The sequence below is a fragment of the Cornus florida genome, unplaced genomic scaffold (assembly GCF_030987335.1).
Source record: "Cornus florida cultivar Cherokee Brave unplaced genomic scaffold, ASM3098733v1 CherokeeBrave_3.0.0_Hap2_Chr09, whole genome shotgun sequence".
In the NCBI taxonomy this organism is placed as follows: Eukaryota; Viridiplantae; Streptophyta; class Magnoliopsida; order Cornales; family Cornaceae; genus Cornus; species Cornus florida.
In genome coordinates this window covers 97,192,472-97,209,058 of record NW_026775579.1, presented here as the reverse complement: position 1 = coordinate 97,209,058, position 16,587 = coordinate 97,192,472, and the positions used below count along the sequence as shown (strand labels likewise).

The 16,587-nt window shown below is 39.0% G+C and overlaps 1 long non-coding RNA gene across 1 annotated transcript; it reads right to left on the bottom strand.

Annotated features, from left to right (window-relative positions):
* Positions 1-15,099: 15,099 nt before the first annotated feature.
* LOC132273534 (uncharacterized) lies at positions 15,100-15,815 on the bottom strand. Its single transcript, XR_009470137.1, has 2 exons — positions 15,312-15,815; positions 15,100-15,279 (listed from the first exon to the last, which is right to left on the bottom strand). It is a non-coding gene; the product is annotated as an uncharacterized LOC132273534 (long non-coding RNA).
* Between the last annotated feature and the right edge of the window lie 772 nt (positions 15,816-16,587).

Genomic DNA, 16,587 nt, shown 5'->3' with positions numbered 1-16,587 from the left:
ATTCGGGTGGATGGGGAGGTGTTTTTCAAAGAGGAGGAGATTTGTAAGGGTTTTGCTGATTTCTTTTCAGTGTTGCTCACTGAATTGGTTGGGTGGAGACTATTACTGGCAGGGCTTCATTTTGACTCTATTTTAGGTGAGGAGTGTTCTTTACTAGAGGTGTCTTTCTCTGAAGAGGAAGTTTTGTCTACTTTGAAGAGCTGTAACAGGGATAAAGCCCCAAGTCCATGGGTTTTCCATGAGATTCCTTTTAGAGTGCTGGGAGGTGGTCCGAGAGGAAGTGATGGGCTCTTTTCACGCTTTCCATGCTCATGGCTTTTTTGAAGAGAGTTTGAATGCCACTTTCATTGCCTTCATTTCGAAAAAGGAAGGGGCACTGGATGTTAGGGATTTTCGTCATATTAGCTTAGTGGGATGTTTTTACAAGTTGATAGCTAAAGTTTTGGCCTCTAGTTTGAGGAAGGTTCTGGATGGCGTCATCTCTGACTCTCAGAATGCTTTTGTGGGAGTTCATCAGATTTTGGATTATGTTCTTATTGCCAGTGAATGTGTGGACTCCAGGTTGAGCAATGATGTTCCAGGTATTTTGTGCAAGCTATACATTGAGAAGGCATACGACCATATGAGTTGGGGTTTCCTCCTCTACTTGATGGAGAGGATAGGGTTCGGGGGGCGATGGACGAGATGGATTCTTTTTTGTATCTCTAGTGCTCGTTTCTCTGTCCTTGTGAATGGAGCTCTAACGGGGTTTTTCTCTAGTTCGAGGGGCTTGAGACAGGGGGATCCGCTTTCTCCTTTCTTTTTCTTTTTGTGATGGAGGCACTAAGCAGATTGTTGAAAATGGCTATTGAGCTTGGTTTTTTAAGAGGCTTTCAGATGGGCAGGGATGTTGCTAGTCAGTTGGAGATTTCTCACTTGATATTTGCGGATGATACCTTAATTCTTTGTGATGCTAATGCATCCCAGCTGAGACATTTGAGATGAATTTTGGTTTGGTTCCAAGTTGTCTCTGGGCTTAAGGTGAATGTCAAAAAGAGTGTTTTAGTGCCGGTTGGGGATGTATCTAAAATTGAGATGTTTGCTCAGATCCTTGGATGTCGCACTAGATCTTTCCGCATTTCTTACTTAGGCTTACCTCTGGGAGCCCCTTCGAGATATGTGGGGAGCTGGGATCCGGTGGTGGATAGATTTGAGAAGAGGCTGGCGGGTTGGAAGAAACAGTACCTCTCCAAGGGGGGGCGGGTCACTCTGATTAAGAGCACTCTATCTTGCCTTCCCACATATTTCATCTCATTTTTTCAGATTCCTTCTTCTGTGGCTGAGAGAATTGGGAGATTGCAGCGTAATTTTCTTTTGGGGGCCGGGGGGGGGGGAGAGGAGAGGAGTTCAAGTATCATCTGGTTCGTTGGGAGCAAGTGTGTTGTCCTTTTTGGAGTGGAGGTTTAGGGATTAGAAAGATATTTCCTTTCAATAGGGCTCTTCTTGGGAAATGGCTTTGGAGATTTGGGGTTGAGAGGCATTGGCTTTGGAGGAAAGTTATTGCCAGCAAATTTGGGGAGAGCAGTGGTGGGTGGAGTTCTCTTGAGGCGCGTGGTCCTAGGGGTGTGGGGGTTTAGACTTGCATTCGAAAGGGGTGGGACATTTTTTGCAAACATGTTCATTTTCGGATCAAGGATGGTAGGAGGATCAGATTTTGGGAGGACCTTTGGTGTGGGGAGCTTCCCCTTGCTCTTTCATTCCCACGGCTTTACGGGATTGCTTCTGATAGGCAAGCCTTGGTGGTTGACTGTTATCATCTTGATAACGGAACACTAACTTGGGATATTCAATTTAGGAGGCATTTTTAGGATTGGGAGATTGAGGAGGTCACTCGTTTTTTGGAGTTGCAATATCGCCAGGTGATTTCTCATAGGGAGTCTGATTGTTGGCTTTGGAGTCCTCACTTTCAGGGTCGTTTCGAGGTAAGGTCCTTTTTTAGGTGCCTTACTGTTGGTGAAGGTGGTCCTTTCCCTTGGAAGGCTATTTGGTGTTCCAAGGCTCCCCTTAATGTGGCCTTCTTTGCTTAGACATCTGTCTTGGGTAGGATTTTAACCCAGAATAATTTGAAGAGGAGGAATTAGGTGGTTGTCAATCGCTGTTACTTGGGCCTGCGCGATGAGGAGACAGTGGGTCACCTTCTATTGCATTGCAACATGGCCAGAGATTGTTGGGATTTGATGAGGGTTATTTGAGGTCCCTTGGGTTATGCCCTGTTCCTCTAGAGGGTTGATTGAGGCTTGGAGAGGTTTCTCAGTTGGGGCTCTCATTCGGGATGCTTAGAGGGTTACCCCTCTCTGTATTTGGTGGTGCATTTGGCTCAAGAGGAATCGGAGATATTTCGAAGGAAAGGAGAAACCTATTTCTATGCTTAAGTTCTCCATCATTTCCACTCTTTTTAGTTGGGTCTCAGGGAGGGATTATCGTTCTATTGAGGAGATTGTAATTTTTTTGGCCTCTTTAAAAGTTTGAGGCGTTTTGTGGCCTTTTGTTTCCTTGGGATTCGCTCCCCTTTTGAGCGCTTTTTATAAAATTCTTACTTATCAAAAAAAAAAAGTGTTTCTAAGTTTCCCAACTTCAAGTTTAAGTTCATCTCTCTCTTTCTCAACCATTGTTAGTTTTGCACTCAACTTCTTATTTCTTTTTCTCTTAAGAAAATCACTAAATAATTTTTTAATCCGACTGGCCATCATCAAATTAAGAACAATAAATGTTGATGCAACACTGAGGTTAGCTTTCCGATATTCCTCTCCCTACAAATATTGGGCATTTATGTTACATTGGTATTTACTTTGATCTGAATTTTTTATGCACATGGAAGAAGGATACTATCCTAAAATTAGGTCATATATCCCATCACCAGTGTAAAACGCTTTTGTTACTGTTATTATTCTATCAAGTATATCTTTTTGAATGATGAGAAGGCATTATATGGTCATGATCATCCTAAAATCTGTCCAAGAAAGCTACTTCTACCATAATTGCCACAGTTAGTTTTGAAACCCTTTGCATCTGAATGACTACTATGGTAGAAAAGACGGTTCTATAAATTCCTTCTGCCATTGACCAAATGATATTATTTTGACATAATGTGGATTCTTGTGGCTATTTCAAGGGTCTTTTTTCCCTTAATATTATGAATTACATTACTAACATTTCTGAGCAGGGGGGTGTAGGTTTGAGATTGAGAGTATATGATAGGATAATGTGCTTCGTGAACTGTCACTTTGCAGCGCATTTGGAAGCAGTCAATTGCCGTAACGCTGATTTTGATCATATTTATCGAACAATGGTCTTCCGAAAATCGTCTAACCTCCTCTATAGTATTGTGCCATACGTTCTTTTGTCTTGCTCTCTTGCCGTCTCCACATATTTATTTTGGCAGCTTTATTCTTTTGGCTTGCCACTGGTCCTCTCTGTTGCAACTGGAATCTCATTTGCTGTTCAAATGATTCGTTATACAAATGTATGAGCTCTTTTTTGGTTGGTACTACAAAGGTCAAAATAGTTTCTTGCATTTTTTTAGTCACCAGTTTTTAGTAATGCAGTTGTGTTGCTACAGCAGGTTCCAGGCATCACACCTGAAGAGAAACCTGAGTTCGCTGAAGCTGATATAGTCGTATTTCTTGGTGATTTTAACTATCGGCTTTTCAGAACATCTTATGATGAAGCAAGGGAATTTATTAAGAAAAGAAGCTTTGATTGGCTTCTAGAAAAGGATCAACTGAGAGCATAAATGAAAGTTGGTAAAGTTTTCCAAGGAATGCGTGAAGCACTCATCAGATTTCCTCCAACTTACAAGTTTCAAAGGGGGAAAACCGGTTTAGGAGGTATGATACAACCATTAATGGTACTAATATTTGCCTCAACTACAAAGTTGGTTGAGAATTACATCTGAGTCCAATATAAGGAACAATGATAAATATGGCATTACCTTTCAGAAGGTTTTTCCTCCCATCCCTGCGTTTATTAACTAAGGTTCTATAGATTGTTGAAAAGGGCTATTGAGCTGGGTTTTTTGAGAGGCTTTCGGATGGGCAGGGATGTTACTAGTCAGTTGGAGATTTCTCACTTGATGTTTGCGGATGATACCTTAGTTCTTTGTGATGCTGATGCGTCCCAGCTGAGACATTTGAGATGCATTTTGGTTTGGTTCCAAGTTGTCTCTGGGCTTAAGGTGAATGTCGGAAAGAGTGTTTTAGTGCCGGTTGGGGATGTATCTAAAATTGAGATGTTTGCTCAGATCCTTGGATGTCGCACTAGATCTTTCCCCATTTCTTACTTAGGCTTACCTCTGGGAGCCCCTCCGAGATGCGTGGGGAACTGGGATTCGGTGGTGGATAGATTTGAGAAGAGGCTGGCAGGTTGGAAGAAACAGTACCTCTCCGGGGGGGGGGGGTCACTCTGATTAAGAGCACTCTCTCTTGCCTTCCCACATATTTCATCTCATTTTTTCAGATTCCTTCTTCTGTGGCTGAGAGAATTGGGAGATTGCAGCGTAATTTTCTTTTGGGGGAGGGGGGGGGGAGAGGAGAGGAGTTCAAGTATCATCTGGTTCGTTGCGAGCAAGTGTGTTGTCCTTTTTGGAGTGGAGGTTTAGGGATTAGAAGGATGAAATGGCTTTGGAGATTTGGGGTTGAGAGGCATTGGCTTTGGAGGAAAGTTATTGCCAGCAAATTTGGGGAGAGCAGTGGTGGGTGGAGTTCTCTTGAGGTGCGTGGTCCTAGGGGTGTGGGGGTTTGGACTTGCATTCGAAAGGGGTGGGACATTTTTTGCAAACATGTTCATTTTCGGATCAAGAATGGTAGGAGGATCAGATTTTGGGAGGACCTTTGGTGTGGGGAGCTTCCCCTTGCTCTTTCATTCCCACGGCTTTACGGGATTGCTTCTGATAGGCAGGCCTTGGTGGTTGACTGTTATCATCTTGATAATGGAAGACTAAATTGGGATATTCAATTTAGGAGGCATTTTTAGGATTGGGAGATTGAGGGGGTCACTCGTTTTTTGGAGTTGCAGTATCGCCAGGTGATTTCTCATGGGGAGTCTGATTGTTGGCTTTGGAGTCCTCACTTTCAGGGTCGTTTCGAGGTGAGGTCCTTTTTTAGGTGCCTTACTGTTGGTGAAGGTGGTCCTTTCCCTTGGAAGGCTATTTGGCGTTCCAAGGCTCCCTTTAATGTGGCCTTCTTTGCTTAGACATCTGTCTTGGGTAGGATTTTAACCCGGAATAATTTGAAGAGGAGGAATTAGGTGGTTGTCAATCGCTGTTACTTGGGCCTGCGCGATGAGGAGACAGTAGGTCACCTTCTGTTGCATTGTAGCATGGCCAGAAATTGTTGGGATTTGATTATTAGGTTATTTGAGGTCCCTTGGGTTATGCCCTGTTCCTCTAGAGGGTTGATTGAGACTTGGAGAGGCTTCTCAGTTGGGGCTCTCATTCGGGATGCTTAGAGGGTTACCCCTCTCTGTATTTGGTGGTGCATTTGGCTCAAGAGGAATCGGAGATATTTCGAAGGAAAGGAGAAACCTATTTCTATGCTTAAGTTCTTCATCATTTCCACTCTTTTTAGTTGGGTCTCAGGGAGGGATTATCGTTCTATTAAGGAGATTGTAATTTTTTTGGCCTCTTTAAAGGTTTAAGGCGTTTTGTGGCCTTTTGTTTCCTTGGAATTCGCTCCCCTTTTGAGCGCTTTTTATAAAATTCTTACTTATCAAAAAAAAAAGTGTTTCTAAGTTTCCCAACTTCAAGTTTAAGTTCATCTCTCTCTTTCTCAACCATTGTTAGTTTTGCACTCAACTTCTTATTTCTTTTTCTCTTAAGAAAATCACTAAATAATTTTTTCATCCGACTGGCCATCATCAAATTAAGAACAATAAATGTTGATGCAACAGTGAGGTTAGCTTTCCGATATTCGTCTCCCTGCAAATATTAGGCATTTATGTTACATTAGTATTTACTTTGATCTGAACTTTTGATGCACATGGAAGAAGATCCTGTCCTAAAATTAGGTCATATATCCCATCACCAGTGTAGAACGCTTTTGTTACTGTTATTATTCTATCAAGTATATCTTTTTGAATGATGAGAAGGCATTATATGGTCATGGTCATCCTAAAATCTGTCCAAGAAAGCTGCTTCTACCATAACTGCCACAGTTAGTTTTGAAACCCTTTGCATCTGAATGACTACTATGGTAGAAAAGACGGTTCTATAAATTCCTTCTGCCATTGACCAAATGATATTATTTTGACATAATGTGGATTCTTGTGGCTATTTCAAGGGTTTTTTTTCCCTCAATATTATGAATTACATTACTAACATTTCTGAGCAGGGGGGTGTAGGTTTGAGATTGAGAGTATATGATAGGATAATGTGCTTCGTGAACTGTCACTTTGCGGCGCATTTGGAAGCAGTCAATTGCCGTAACGCTGATTTTGATCATATTTATCGAACAATGGTCTTCAGAAAATCGTCTAACCTCCTCTATAGTATTGTGCCATACGTTCTTTTGTCTTGCTCTCTTGCCGTCTCCACATATTTATTTTGGCAGCTTTATTCTTCTGGCTTGCCACTGGTCCTCTCTGTTGCAACTGGAATCTCATTTGCTGTTCAAATGCTTCGTTATACAAATGTATGAGCTCTTTTTTGGTTGGTACTACAAAGGTCAAAATAGTTTCTTGCATTTTTTCAGTCACCAGTTTTTAGTAATGCAGTTGTGTTGCTACAGCAGGTTCCAGGCATCACACCTGAAGAGAAACCTGAGTTCGCTGAAGCTGATATAGTCATATTTCTTGGTGATTTTAACTATCGGCTTTTCAGAACATCTTATGATGAAGCAAGGGAATTTATTAAGAAAAGAAGCTTTGATTGGCTTCTAGAAAAGGATCAACTGAGAGCAGAAATGAAAGCTGGTAAAGTTTTCCAAGGAATGCGTGAAGCACTCATCAGATTTCCTCCAACTTACAAGTTTCAAAGGGGAAAAACCGGTTTAGGAGGTATGATACAACCATTAATGGTACTAATATTTGCCTCAACTACAAAGTTGGTTGAGAATTACATCTGAGTCCAATATAAGGAACAATGATAAATATGGCATTACCTTTCAGAAGGTTTTTCCTCCCATCACGAATTGGTCCAAAAGCATTGAAATTTATATTTTCTCTACCTATTCTTTACAGGATATGATTCAGGAGAGAAGAAGCGCATTCCAGCCTGGTGTGACAGGATACTATATCGTGACAACCGGCCAGCTTCAGCAGTGGAGTGCAATTTAGAGTGCCCTGTAGTGTCTTCGATTTTAGAGTAGGTTTGGTGGTGCAGTTTGTTCCGGTTAAATCTTTTTCGTACTGCTTTATGACCTGTTATGCTTATTTGACAGGTATGAGGCTTGCATGGATGTGACAGAGAGTGATCACAAACCTGTCCGGTGCAAATTCAATGTCGATATTGCCCACGTTGATATGTCAATAATGAGACAAGAGTTTGGTAAAATTGTCGAATCCAATTATCAGATCACGTCTTTGCTTGAAGATATATGTTATGTTCCAGAAATAGTAGTTAGTACCAAAAACATAATCCTTCAAAATCAAGACACTTGCATTTTAAGAATTACCAACAAGAGTGGGAAAAAAAGCGCTATATTTCAAATCATATGTGAAGGTCAGTCCACCACCAAGGAGGATGGGAAAGCATCAGACTATTGTCCAAGAGGTTCCTTTGGTTTTCCCTGTTGGCTTGAGGTAACGTATCCTGCTTCTACATTGATGCTAGTACTACTTTATCTCAAAACATAAATTAAAGTAATGGAGAAGATATGCCTTGTTGAAAATATTACTAGAAAAGGAAGCCATGTCTTAAAAAAATTTCAAATTTCCGTCTTTTGTTGGCCCTGGCACACCACTACACAGGTATCATCCATTTGCAGTGGAGGCTTAGGGCTCTACCTTTAAAATAAAGCTTACACATACCTTAAAAGTTACCATTCGTACCAAAAGGTCCCTATGCCAAATTGACTCACCATTGACAAAAAGATAGATGGTTTACTATTTTTATTTTTCCTCCTTAAACTAGTCGATGTTCTGCAAGAAGGCATACCTTTGAGAATCCGTTTATAGTCATTTGTTTAATTATTTTTATTTTTTTTGAGAGAGATTCAAACTCACTAATTATACTGCAATTTTGCAAATTTGTTTGCGGTATCTCTTAATTGGACCAGCCCATTAAATGTTTTATACTTGTGTCTTAATTTTGTATTTAGAAGAGATGTTCCAAGCTTTTCTCACCAATCTCACTTACCAATTCGCAAACTATGGTGAATTGCCATTTATCTAAAGCGTACTAGAGAGACTCAATTTTGAGAGTTATCATAGCATACTCCCAAATACTGACCTATATTCTTTACCTTCCATTTGGAGACATTCAATTGTTACATATCGTGACAGCACCTTGCCAGTTCCTTTTAATCTTATTCGTACACCTTTTTTTTTTAGCCTTTCATATAACAAAGAAAGGCTAAGAAACAGAGGGAAGATACTCATCAATGGGTACAGACAACCAAGATGCAGCTATGGAAGCATGCTTTGAAGGTGTAGATGCAGTTAGATTGTCTCTTTCCGATCTATTACACCTTTTTTTATCCTGCTGATGGTTGTCTGTTCTACCTGTCATCCTATTGGATAGATTGTTCTCTGATTTTCTGTTTTTTGTTGTCTTGTTTTGGGGTATGCCCCAAACTTGTTTTGGTTGTCTTTTCTTTGTTCTCTTTGTGATCTACAATTGATCACCATCTCCTATTGTACATTATTGACTATTTGTATCAATAAAATAAATCGCATTCAGGGAAAAAAGATGGCCAGATATTCCACTCAACATCAGAAAATTCCTCTTTGGCAGCCCACTTACTAATAAGTAAAGCTACTTGATTAGATTGACGATTAATCCACCCCAGAGAAAAAACTAGAAAATTTTGAGAGCATGGTGGTGATGTCCTCCAAGAGAACAGCAGCTTGCTCTTCACTAGGCTGCAAATTGATAATCGATCTACAATCATCTTCCACCTCCACTTCCTGATAGCCCCGTAGGCTCAACAGTTTTAAACATTCCCTCAAAGTCTTTCAGCACTAGGAACATGCTGAAAGAAAAATGAAGCTACTCTAACAAGGCAATAGCTGAAATACTTTTCTCCAACACTGAGAGGCTGTAAGGACTGATTTCATCATTACGTCCCTCCCTACCCTTGAGAAAACTGCTAGTTACAAATAAGGGATGAGGGGGAAACTCAGCAGTCGGAAAGAAGCTTGAAGCCACACTTGAAGTCTCTGAGATTAATGCCCTCATGAGCTTCCTTTAAGGTGCGAGAGAAGGACATGTCCACATTTAACTTCCACCTTCCTTTGATAAGGAGGAGACCAGGCTAGTGAAGCGTGAGACAAGGTAGGCATTGGGTTGGAAATACCAAAGCCCTTAGAAGAGGCCTCCTGGAATTCCTTGAAATTGAAACTGATTTATCTACAATATCTTGAGGATCCCATTTAACCTCCTTAAAGTAGTAGTCGTTTCTGCATCTGCAGAGTTGCCACAAAATGAAAGAGCAGAGAATGCTTTGACTATTGGAGTTTGACTTACTAATCCATTTAACCAGATCAAGAAATGCTTCCAAGAGGACCAAAGTTGATCAGCAGGCTCTAGTCTCAATGGGTTTAATTAACCTCCATGTTTGAGTTGCCACTGGGCACTTGCATATGACATGAACTATTGATTCCTCAGCTTCCCCACAAAGTTTACACAAAGCATCATTCACAACATTCCTTGTTATGAGGTTCATGAGTACTGGGCTATTCTCATGACTACTGCCAAATAAAGAAAAGATCCTTCCTTTTAGAATGGATATTCTAAATTCTTTTCCAACATGGTTTAAACTATTCATTGATGCTGCAGCTGGTAGGAGGAGGAATAGGTTCCTGATTTTGTAAAAAACTTAATGCTAAATAAGAGACAATAAGTTGAAAATCCTTAAGCTTACTAATAACTATATATTGTCTGTAAACATTGGTTGCAGGAGAAATTAATATGAGCTTGAAAACTTTAGCTTGGCCTCGACTTGGATAGATTTGTTTAAATTTTTTTTTATTTTAAAAAAGGCTCTTCGGTATCGCATTCATGTTTAGGCTTCGTTTGAGCTGATCTTTTGTGGGACTCCGTTGCTACCACAACCAATTTGTGCACTTTTGGGATGATTCATATTCTTCGGCCATGTGGCATAATTGCCCATCATGGACTACTCTCCACTAAGTGATTTCTTCGAATACTTCCTCATCTCCAATATCTATTTGGCTCGATGATGAACTTATACGAGCAAATACAAGTCTATATCCATATCCATACCTACACAAACCTATGTCCGTAAATGTGTTCATGAGCCTATGGTTGTGAACACGAGCCTACACAATCGAGCTTAACAATGTTTGGTTCGGTTTGCTTATTAAATGAGCTAAAAAATCGAGTTTGAGCTCGAGCTTTGGTGTGTTTACTTAACAAGTCGAGCTTTAAACAAGCAGATCTCCGGCTGTTTATCATTTGCTGTCCTAATTACAGTGACACTACAATGATAATGACAAGGAACGTTTGTGCCCTTATCAGACTCCCCGAATTCGTTTAGTAGCCAGGGTTAGAATTGGGGGATATCAAGGAGTCCTTTGTGTTTAAATACTAAGTATTATAAAATATAACCCTCGGCCTTCCCTTGTTCTTTTTGTGTTTCAAAATAAACTTTTTACAAGTTCCTCTTGGAGATCAGTTTACCACCAAGGAGGATGGGAAAGCATCAGACTATTGTCCAAGAGGTTCCTTTGGTTTTCCCTGTTGGCTCTAGGTAACAGATCCTGCTTCTACGTTGATGCTAGTACTACTTTTTCTCAAAACATAAATTAAAGTAATGGAGAAGATATGCCTTGTTGAAAATATTACTAGAAAAGGAAGCCATGTCTTCAAAAAATTTCAAATTCCCATCTTTTGTTGTCGCCGGCACACTACACGCTTTGCACTGGAGGCTTAGGGCTCTACCTTTAAAATAAAGCTTACACATACCTTAAAAGTTACCATTCGTACCAAAAGGTCCCTATGCCTAATTGACTCACCATTGACGAAAAGATTGATGGTTTACTGTTTTTATTTTTCCTCCTTAAACTAGTGGATGTTCTGCAAGAAGGCATACCTTTGAGAATCCGTTTATAGTCATTTGTTTAATTATTTTTATTTTTTTGAGAGAGATTCAAATCACTAATTATACTGCAATTTTGCAAATTTGTTTGTGGTATCTCTTAATTGGACCAGCCCATTAAATGTTTTATACTCGTGTCTTAATTTTGCATATAGGAGAGATGTTCCAAGCTTTTCTCACCAATCTTAGTTACCAATTCGCAAACTATGGTGAATTGCCATGTATCTAAAGCGTACTAGAGTGACTCAATTTTGAGAGTTATCACAGCATACTCCCAAATACTGACCTATATTCTTTACCTTCCATTTGGAGACATTCAATTGTTACATATCGTGACAGCACCTTGCCAGTTCCTTTTAATCTTATTCGAACACCTTTTTCTTTAGCCTTTCATATAACAAAGAAAGGCTAAGAAACAGAGGGAAGATACCCATCAATGGGTACAGACAACCAAGATGCAGCTATGGAAGCATGCTTTGAAGGTGTAGATGCAGTTAGATTGTCTCTTTCCGATCTATTACACCTTTTTTTATCCTGCTGATGGTTGTCTGTTCTACCTGTCATCCTATTGGATAGATTGTTCTCTGATTTTCTGTTTTTTTGTTGTCTTGTTTTGGGGTATGCCCCAAACTGGTTTTGGTTGTCTTTTCTTTGTTCTCTTTGTGATCTACAATTGATCACCATCTCCTATTGTACGTTATTGACTACTTGGATCAATAAAATAAATCACATTCAGGGAAAAAAGATGGCCAGATATTCCACTCAACATCAGAAAATTCCTCTTTAGAAGCCCACTTACTAATAAGTAAAGCTACTTGATTAGATTGATGATTAATCCACCCCAGAGAAAAAACTAGAAAATTTTGAAAGCATGGTGGTGATGTCCTCCAAGAGAACAGCAGCTTGCTCTTCCCGAGGCTGCAAATTTATAATCGATCTACAATCATCTTCCACCTCCACTTCCTGATAGCCCGTAGGCTTAACAGCTTTAAACCTTCCCACAAAGTCTTTCAGCACTAGGAACATGCTGAAAGAAAAATGAAGCTACTCTAACAAGCCAATAGCTGAAATACATTTCTCCAACACTGAGAAGCTGTAAGGACTGATTTCATCATTACCTCCCTCCCTACCCTTGAGAAAACTACTTGTTACAAATAAGGGATGAGGGGGAAACTCAGCAGTCGGAAAGAAGCTTGAAGCCACACTTGAAGTCTCTGAGATTAATGCCCTCATCAGCTTCCTTTAAGGTGCAAGAGAAGGACATGTCCACATTTAACTTCCACCTTCCTTTGATAAGGAGGAGACCAGGCTAGTCAAGAGTGAGACAAGGTAGGCATTGGGTTGGAAATACCGAAGCCCTTAGAAGAGGCCTCCTGGAATTCCTTGAAATTGAAACTGATTTATCAACAATATCTTGAGGATCCCATTTAACCTCCTTAAAGTAGTAGTCGTTTCTGCATCTGCAGAGTTGCCACTAGGAGTTTGACTTACTAATCCATTTAACCAGATCAAGAAATGCTTCCAAGAGGACCAAAGTGGATCAGCAAGCTCTAGTCTCAATGGGCTTAATTAACTTCCATGTTTGAGTTGCCACTGGCACTTGCAAAAGACATGAACTATTGATTCCTCAGCTTCCCTACAAAGTTTACACAAAGCATCATTCACAACATTCCTTTTTATGAGGTTCATGAGTACTGGGCTTCTCTCATGACTACTGCCAAATAAAGAAAAGAATCTTCCTTTTAGAATGGATATTCCAAATTCTTTTCCAACATGGTTTAAACTCTTCATTGATGTTGCAGCTGGTAGGAGGAGGAATAGGTTCCTGATTTTGTAAAGAACTTAATGCTAAATAAGCGACAATATGTTGAAAATCTTTAAGCTTACTAATAACTATATATTGGCTGTAAACATTGGTTATAGGAGAAATTAATATGATAGTTAAGAGAATTTTAGATTTCTACAAAATATTGTCGCTGGCTAGTGAATGATATATCATTTGATATTGCTATATTATTCTTCTTGGTTTTTGGGAAACATTGGATACATTACAGTCTAGGGCTGCAAATGAACTAAGCCGAGCTTTAGTCAGTTCGGGCTCGACTTATTCATTGGTTGGTTCAGCTCAGGATCGTGATGAGTTTGAAAACTTGAGCTCGGCCTCAACTTGGATAGATTTGTTTAATTTAATAAAAATAAAAAATAAAAAAAAAAATAAAAAAAAAAAGGCACTCTCTATGTCGCATTCATGTTTAGGCTTGGTTTGAGCTGATCTTTTTTGGGACTCTATCTCTACCACAACCAATTTGTGCACTTTTGGGATGATTCATATTCTTTGGCCACGTGGCATAATTGTCCATCATGGACTATTCTCCACTAAGTGATTTCTTCGAATTCCTCATGTCCAATATCTCTTTGGCTCGATTATGAACTTATACAAGCAAATACAAGTCTATATCCATATCCATGCCTACACAATCGAGCTTAACAATGTTTGGTTCGGTTTGCTTATTAAATGAGCTAAAAAATTGAGCTTCAGCTCGAGCTTGGTGCGTTTACTTAACGAGTCGAGCTTTAAACAAGCAGATCTCCAACTGTTTATCATTTGTTGCCCTAATTACAATGACACTACAATGATAATGACAAGGAAGGTTTGTGCCCTTATCAGACTCCCCAAATTCGTTTAGTAGTCAGGGTTAGAATTGGGGGAGATCAAGGTGTCCTTTGCCTTTAAATACTAGGTATTATAAAATATAACCCTCGGCCTTCCCTTGTTCTTTTCGTGTTTCTAAATAAACTTTTTACAAGTTCCACTTGTATAGTCCTACACTCCACTGTAATTAATGACCTTTTATTTTTACTTTTTCTTTTTTGTGGTTTAGGTCACACCAGCAGCTGGCATCATTAATCCTGGTCAATTTGTGGAGGCTAAGGTACATCACGAAGCTTTTCATACACCTGAAGAGTTGATGGATGGAATTCCACAAAGTCGGTGGAAAGAAGACACCCGAGATAAGGAAGTGATGTTGTTGGTGAATGTAAAAGGCAGTTGTTCCACGGAGATGAGAAGTTATCAAGTCCAAGTACTTCACCGGTATTCAACCAAGACAGTTTGCATTGATTCGAGTAGTAGTAGTTCTAGAAAATCTTAAGGGAGTTCTGGGTTTCAACTTTCAACACGTTGGCAATGCCTCCTATATGGCTATATGGATGATGACCTTTGAAGTTTGTTAGGGTCCTAAGGTTAAACAAGGACAGAAAATATACGGCATAAATGAATGCATTACCTGGAGAAGGGTTGAGGGAATGTTATCTGATTTGAATTTTCATTTTCCTCCTTAGGCAACAATAGTCAACATCTTTTTGTAAAATACTTATGGACTGGTGAAGCTTGTTCTCCGTTTCATAATTGGGACTGATCCAATTTGTTCATCATCATGCTAACAGGTCCAAATATATTCACTGTTCAATTTTTCTTTTCTGGGTAATTATTTTCTCTGTTAATTCACTTCTGGTATTTTCTCTGTTAGTTCCACTGCATGCTTTCCCGTCACTAACAACCAGAAATATAACAAGCAGCACAAGAAATCTGGCTAGTTTTTTATAGTTAATTTTTTTCCCACCTTGCACCTAGTGCTCCAAGTGCACCTAGTTTTACAACATAATTCAATACAGATGAATTTTTACTGAATTTTAGTAATTTTTATTAAAAATTTAAGATCATTATACATGAGAATGGGTCCAAGTAGTTATTAAAAAAACTTACTAGTTATGATTTTTACGAAATTAATAAATAAAAGTAAACTCAATAAATAAAAAGCATACCATATAACATGTGAGAATTAAATAACTAAAAACAAAATAAATATATATGGAAGGGTTCAAATGTTCAATTTCTCTTGTAGTAACTAATACATAAATTGATGCAAAGTAAACCAAATTAGTAAGGGATATTTTATATTGACAAAAGGCTACAGTGACCATTTTTTATAAATGAGTTTACAACGTGATAATGTTTGTGTCCAACCTGTTGATGTAGCCTAATAGAACTTGTCCAACCTGTTGATGTAGCATAATCGGTGGTGCCACCACCACCACTGACGCCCCTAGCAGCTCGTCCTCTACCTCTCGACTCCTCTGTCTGCTCTTTCAACTCTGCCATCACCGTTGAACTTTGCCATTGCCAACTACCACGACCTCCATACCGTATCCTGAATCTGTAAACCAAACATTAGCCCTAAACCCCTAATTCACACACACTACATGCAGAGACTTGTGTGCGTATATATATATATATATATATAGAAAGCAATTAGGGTTTCGGCGGTTGATCCAGGAGGCCGAAGGCGGCGGCAGACCAGAAGAGACTCAGAAGGATTTGGGTTGTCGTCGGACAGAGTGGTCCAGTAGTCAGTGACGGAGGAGGAAGAAAGCGGCATTGCAAAGGAAATAAATAATATAAAAAAAGGAAGATATGGGTTATACCCGCAAGATGCAATGCCCAATTTAAAATTTTATTTTATTTTGGACACCTGTTGTAATCTCTATTAGGCCACATCTTCATCAGAGTTACAACGATTTTTTTTCGTCTTTCCTGAGGTAGAAAAGAAGAAGTAAAAAAGATATAAAGTATAACGTATAAAATAATATTTTATATATGGTAAAATAAAGTGTAACTCGAGTAAATTTCTTTTTTGACTTGTTGAATAGGCTATGTTAGAAAGGTCATTAAATGCTTACTGGAAGAGAATTGTTTTCTGAAAGCATGATACCAAAAATGTTTATTGGGATAGAGGGAGACACAAAAAGATCTTACTATAACTAAAAATGATAGTTGTTGTATTTAAAATAAATAATTATTAATTTTTTAAATTAAGAGTAGAATTTTTATGTCCTTTAAAATTGAAGTACAATTATACAAAAGTGGAGTGCGGTCTCCCAGAAATAATACAATTGCCAAACGTTAGTTTGTTAATTGAACGCAGTGCTTTGAAGACTAATGCATATGGTTGCAATATTATACGGACAATCTGAGTGCAGTCAATGCCATAATTAATTATTAGCCAATTTAATTTTGGTATATATGGTTAAACTCCAACTAGCTACCACTACTAAATTAGGTCTCACTATATATAATAACAAATTCATTGATCCGGATCGTATCACATTGTATTTGCTCCTAGAGCTCCATTATATATATATATATATATAGACTGAGTGGTGACATTAAAAAATTTGCATATCATCATTGTCAGTATCATCATTTTTGTCATAATCTTATATAAATAAGTTAGTCAAATTAATTATCTTTCTCCAATCATTCCTATTCTTGCCA